The following is a 7264-nucleotide window of genomic DNA, read 5'->3' as shown; positions in this document are numbered from 1 at the left end:
GAGAGAGAGAGAGAGAGAGAGAGAGAGAGAGAGAGAGAGAGAGAGAGAGAGAGTTTTCCTTGCTCTCTGTACACTTCTACATAACTCTAAAGTTTACGAAAACGTGAAACTTAAAATTGAATTCTAAAGTAGTGGAAGTATGAGGTGCAGGTCCTAGCAGGAGGCGCAGGTCGAGGATCAGGTCCTAGCAGGAGGATCAGGTCCTAGCAGAAGGAGCAGGTCCTAGCAGGAGGCGCAGGTCGAGGATTAGGTCCTAGCAGGAGGATCAGGTCCTAGCAGGAGGAGCAGGTCCTTGCAGGAGGAGCAGGTCCTTGCAGGAGGAGCAGGTCCTAGTAGGAGTAGCAGGTCCTAGCAGGAGGAGGAGCAGGTCCTAACAGGAGGAGCAAGTCCTAGTAAAGGGGGGGGGATTTTATGGTAGTGAATTGTGTGTGAGCACCATGATGGTTTTATGGTAGAGAGTTGTGTGAGCACCATGATGGTGTTTTATGGTAGAGAGTTGAGAGCATCGCAGCTTCAGCTTTAAGAGTTTCACACAGCGTCTGTTGATGTGTTTTAAAGTTGTGGGTCATCCTGGGTGTTTGTGTGTGATTTAATAGTGGAGAGGGTGGAGGGTGGAGTGGGTGGAGGGTGGAGGGAAGAAGGGTCTTTGGCTGCAACCCACAAGCACCCACACAACTGTCCACTTACCCATGGCAGCCCACACGCCTACAGCCGCCCCTGGTGATGACATACGACCCGGCACTAGTTAAGAGCATCCTGACAGAGGGAGAGCCTCCTCATTTTTCAAGCCACACTGTTATTCGTCACTCTTGTGTGGTTCGCTACTTCTACCCTCCCAGATACCTCTCTATCTGGTGAAGTGAGCGTTATCCGAGGTGTGGTGAGAGGGAGCTTTATCCAGGGTGTGGTGAGGGATGCTTTATCCATGGTGTGGTAAGGAAGCTCCATCCAGGGTGTGGTGAGTGAGCTTTATCCAGGGTGTTATGAGAGGGAGCTTCATCCAGGGTGTGGTGAGAGGGAGATTAATCCAGGGTGTGGTGAGGGATGCTTTATCCAGGGTGTGGTAAGGAAGCTCCATCCAGGGTGTGGTGAGGGAGCTTTATCCAGGGTGTGATGAGAGGGAGCTTCATCCAGGGTGTGGTGAGAGGGAGCTTTATCCAGGGTGTGGTGAGGGATGCTTTATCCAGGGTGTGGTGAGGGATGCTTTATCCAGGGTGTGGTGCGAGGGAGCTTTATCCAAGGAATGTTAGATGTCTCATTAATGATGTACAATATGGCAAGTGAATAAGACATGTACATCTGGGTATCTTTCCTGATAATTAAGACATGAAATACCTGGGTATCTTTATTTACGAAATGTTTCGCCAACCAATGACCTTTTCTTCCAAATCAGAGACAGAGGCAGGAGTGGAGAGATAATATTGAGGTGCTGACTCTCTCAGCCTTCATAGGGATTGTTCGGTGCTCCAGCCTTGTTTTTCATCTGGAACCAGTTGAGAGGTGCAGCAGTTGAAGACATCATCACCAGTGGACGGGTTCCACTAGTGGAAGCAAGTCATGTCCTGAAGTTGAACCAGAGGTACAGATATCCTCTGTACCAAGATTCCTGGATATCTACAACTGTAGTACTAACTTCTGGTCTTACTGTTGGATATGATCTACTTCCAGTAGTGTCCCGCCCACCTGTGATGATGTCTTCAACTGCTGCACCTCTCCTCTGGTTCCAGTATATAACTCTCCATCTTCAGACATCTCAAGTCTTAAGGACAGATACCTCTCAAGACTAAGGAAGTCAACATCTCAAAATTGCCTCTTCACGTCTTCCAATATATGATATCTGTTTTGGACGATAAAAAACATCAGTTGGCGAAAAGTCTCATTACTAAAAATACTCAAGTGTTGTCCATGTCTTATTTATCAATATAGACACCCAGGTGTTGTCCATGTCTTATTTATCAATATAGACACTCAGGTGTTGTCCATGTCTTATTTATCAATATAGACACTCAGGTGTTGTCCATGTCTTATTTATCAATATAGACACTCAGGTGTTGTCCATGGTTAGTCAGGCTTAATCCAAGTATAGAACTGCTCCACAGCTTTGGATCAAGAGCATTCCAACAACATCAACCCCCCCCCCTCCATCATTTTAAAAACGTCAATAAATCTGAATTTTACTCTAAATTACAACGGCAATAAAAAATTTTATATATCATTGCGAATAAAAATTGCGATAAATTGTTTACAATTTTGGCCGAGTATAACTTGTGATGCTCTGGTAACGAAGTTAAATATTATTAATGTTGGTAATGATGTTAATAACGTTTATCGCGTTGACTCGGACATTGCTTAATGATATCACAGGTGAGCTGACAGATGATGTCAGCCCATTGATGACTTGTGTAAAATAATGGGAATTACACCACATGTAAAGCTTATTGCGTAGCTGTGTGTTGGAGTGATCACCATCACTTGTGTGTTGGAGAATGATCACCACCATTGTGTTGGAGAGTGATCACCATCATTAAGTGTAACAAACTGTGTTGGAGAGTGATCACCATCACTTGCGTGTTGGAGAATGATCACTGTGAGGGAAAAGTTCAATAGATAGGAGTAGCGAGGGAGTATATAGAAACAATAGTTTGATTGCCGGCTGCTTGTTAAGGTAGGGTCAGTCTAGCTCCCGCTATCCCTTCCCCTCCCTCTTCCCCCCCCCACCGAAAGGTGACGTGTGGGGCTCCGGTCAAACAGTAAATCACTTGACTCACAGCTCCCAACACTACTGTAAGTACACACCTGATTATATTTTAGTGGACTTACTGGTTGAAAGCTTCACTTTTGACCAATAAGTAACTTAGTCATTTCATTCTTTATCTGATAAATGTTTTAATAATCACCACATCTTTTAGGTATTGTACTTATCATGGAGAGTGATTTCTTAAGCAGTGGGTAATCTGTCTCTCTTTACAGCTTGGAATGACAGAGAGGGTCACCTGCCAACCAACGAGAAGAATAGAAGGAGACGGACTAACGTCCTGAGACGTCCCATGTTTAATCTACTTACCTGTGCACCTGTATGAAGTTGCAAGACGTAACCCCTCATCATTGCAGCGGTAAAGAACCTGCTTTCCTGTCATCTGGACAGATTATTTATGGCTGTCCTCTGTGAAGAACGAGCCGGTGGGTTGTAACCAACACCTGCGACCCCCCCCCCCATCATCAGCAACGGCTACGATTTCAACAACACACAGTGTCACCAACACCAGACACCCAAGTTTTAAATTAGCGTTGAATTCAGATATCATTTATATTTTTCATTTTTCATTTTCTTTAATGTAGGATCAATATTTCATATTTAAGTGTTTTATATTTTATATTTTCTAAATAATAAAGTGTTTATGTTTGTCAGTTTTTGTTCTTTTTCTATTCATTAATTTTCCTGAGGAGGAGCCAGCCTGAGTAATACTGACTGAAGTTGTTACAGGGCTGAGTAAGCCTTCACAATCACCATCATTGTGTTGGAGAGTGATCACCATCAATAAGTGTAACAGACTGTGTGTTGGAGAGTGATCACCATCAATAAGTGTAACAGACTGTGTGTTGGAGAGTGATCACCATCAATAAGTGTAACAGACTGTGTGTTGGAGAGTGATCACCATCAATAAGTGTAACAGACTGTGTGTTGGAGAGTGATCACCATCACTTGTGTGTTGGAGAGTGATCACCATCAATAAGTGTAACAGACTGTGTGTTGGAGAGTGATCACCATCAATAAGTGTAACAGACTGTGTGTTGGAGAGTGATCACCATCAATAAGTGTAACAGACTGTGTGTTGGAGAGTGATCACCATCACTTGTGTGTTGGAGAGTGATCACCATCAATAAGTGTAACAGACTGTGTGTTGGAGAGTGATCACCATCAATAAGTGTAACAGACTGTGTGTTGGAGAGTGATCACCATCAATAAGTGTAACAGACTGTGTGTTGGAGAGTGATCACCATCAATAAGCGTAACAGACTGTGTGTTGGAGAGTGATCACCATCACTTGTGTGTTGGAGAGTGATCACCATCAATAAGTGTAACAGACTGTGTGTTGGAGAGTGATCACCATCAATAAGTGTAACAGACTGTGTGTTGGAGAGTGATCACCATCAATAAGTGTAACAGACTGTGTGTTGGAGAGTGATCACCATCAATAAGTGTAACAGACTGTGTGTTGGAGAGTGATCACCATCAATAAGTGTAACAGACTGTGTGTTGGAGAGTGATCACCATCACTTGTGTGTTGGAGAGTGATCACCATCAATAAGTGTAACAGACTGTGTGTTGGAGAGTGATCACCATCAATAAGTGTAACAGACTGTGTGTTGGAGAGTGATCACCATCACTTGTGTGTTGGAGAGTGATCACCATCAATAAGTGTAACAGACTGTGTGTTGGAGAGTGATCACCATCAATAAGTGTAACAGACTGTGTGTTGGAGAGTGATCACCATCAATAAGTGTAACAGACTGTGTGTTGGAGAGTGATCACCATCAATAAGTGTAACAGACTGTGTGTTGGAGAGTGATCACCATCACTTGTGTGTTGGAGAGTGATCACCATCAATAAGTGTAACAGACTGTGTGTTGGAGAGTGATCACCATCAATAAGTGTAACAGACTGTGTGTTGGAGAGTGATCACCATCAATAAGTGTAACAGACTGTGTGTTGGAGAGTGATCACCATCAATAAGTGTAACAGACTGTGTGTTGGAGAGTGATCACCATCACTTGTGTTGGAGAGTGATCACCATCAATAAGTGTAACAGACTGTGTGTTGGAGAGTGATCACCATCACTTGTGTTGGAGAGTGATCACTGTTACCTATATTTTCCTAACGAGGAAAATATTCATTTATTACTTCTAACAATATATACACCCGCTAGATAAACACACCAACATTTTCCCTAGCACTTACACCCTAATAAAGGTACAACAGGAGCCGGCAGACTGCGATGTCAAAACAAAACACAAATAAAGTACGGGGAGGTAGTGTCCAGCGGCGCCATTCCCTCCCCTACTCTCCAACCCCCACCATTTCACCAGCCCTCACTCCTCCCACAGAGCCCTCACCACATCACAGCCCTCACCACATCACAGCCCAGATAAGATAAGATAAGATTTCGTTCGGATTTTTAACCCCGGAGGGTTAGCCACCCAGGATAACCCAAGAAAGTCAGTGCGTCATCGAGGACTGTCTAACTTATTTCCATTGGGGTCCTTAATCTTGTCCCCCAGGATGCGACCCACACCAGTCGACTAACACCCAGGTACCTATTTGCTGCTAGGTGAACAGGACAATAGGTGTAAGGAAACGTGTCAGAATTTCCACCCGCCGGGAATCGAACCCGGGCCCTCCGTGTGTGAAGCGGGAGTTTTAGCCACCAGACCACCGGGCCACGATGAGTCTACTGGTAAGCACTAAAGCCGCCTATGGCTTGAGTCGGATAAACAGAAATAGTCTAAAACTTACCTTAAATGCGCCGCATCTCGCCAGCATCTCCACCTCTCATGGCGCTTCCCGCGTAACTACCCAACGTTTCATTTCAAAGTTTATTCTCTATAAGGATTACAATGCTGAGTTTACAGAAATTTGGTTATTGTGTGGTTTACATGTAGTAAAATAATTACAGAGTGTACCACTAGAACGCTTAGCATGGCTAGGCATTTCGGGCAGACTTAGTTTTATTCTTAATTGTAAAATATTACAAATTATGAGGTAAGTTGGTATTATGGCTAAGTGACTAAATACTAGTTTGTGAGTTTAGCAATGTGAATGCTTTTGTTTTGGCACAGTACATAGTTTCAGTATTGGAGTATCACAGGATTCATTATTTTAATATTGAGATTAATATTTCCGTTTATGGTCAAATGAGTGAGTGAGTGTAAGTGTGAACCACCAGGTGGTATTCGTGTAGTTAGTTGACAGGGTGTATCAGGGTGATAAGATGTTTTCTAATGGTAGTTTTGAAGGTGATGAATGTGTCTGCAGTTCTAGAGTTCTCATGTAGTGTATCCCAGATTTTAGGGCCTTTGACATACATTGAATTTTTGTAAAGGTTTAGTCGGACACGGGGAATGTCATAGAGATGTTTGTGTCTGGTGTTATGCCTGTGGATTCTGTCACAACTATCAAGAAAGCGTTTTAGGTCAAGGTTGATATTAGAGTTTAAGGTCCTGTAGATGTAGATTGCACAGTAGTAAGTGTGGATGTACTGAACAGGGAGTAAGTTTAGATCTATGAAGAGTGGGGGGGTGTGTTGCCAGGGATGGGATTTAGTGATTATTCTTACTGCAGCTTTTTGTTGGGTTATTATTGGCTTTAGGTGTGTTGCCGCAGTTGATCCCCAACCTTATATAAACAAACTTGGAAAATAAGTCACGACAATATTTCTTTACATTTTACAGTTTAAGTTAATTTACAGAATCCACAAATGCATTATTTATAAAATTATGGTTTACAAATTATGGCACACTTCTCCACTATGTATATTACAATACAGTGATAAACCTGCATAGCAGTCACCATCACTGAGTGTGACTTACTGTGTGTTGGAGAGTGATCACCATCACTGAGTGTGACTTACTGTGTGTTGGAGAGTGATCACCATCACTGAGTGTGACTTACTGTGTGTTGGAGAGTGATCACCATCACTGAGTGTGACTTACTGTGTGTTGGAGAGAGATCATCACTGAGAGTGACTTACTGTGTGTTGGAGAGAGATCATCACTGAGAGTGACTTACTGTGTGTTGGAGAGTGATCATCACTGAGAGTGACTTACTGTGTGTTGGAGAGTGATCATCACTGAGAGTGACTTGCTGTGTGTTGGAGAGTGATCACCATCGCTGAGTGTGACTTACTGTGTGTTGGAGAGTGATCATCACTGAGAGTGACTTGCTGTGTGTTGGAGAGTGATCATCACTGAGAGTGACTTACTGTGTGTTGGAGAGTGATCATCACTGAGAGTGACTTACTGTGTGTTGGAGAGTGATCATCACTGAGAGTGACTTACTGTGTGTTGGAGAGTGATCACCATCGCTGAGTGTGACTTACTGTGTGTTGGAGAGTGATCATCACTGAGAGTGACTTGCTGTGTGTTGGAGAGTGATCATCACTGAGAGTGACTTACTGTGTGTTGGAGAGTGATCATCACTGAGAGTGACTTGCTGTGTGTTGGAGAGTGATCACCATCGCTGAGTGTGACTTACTGTGTGTTGGAG

Source organism: Cherax quadricarinatus, chromosome 5, assembly GCF_038502225.1.
Source record: "Cherax quadricarinatus isolate ZL_2023a chromosome 5, ASM3850222v1, whole genome shotgun sequence".
Taxonomy (NCBI): domain Eukaryota; kingdom Metazoa; phylum Arthropoda; class Malacostraca; order Decapoda; family Parastacidae; genus Cherax; species Cherax quadricarinatus.
This window is presented reverse-complemented; position numbering follows the sequence as displayed.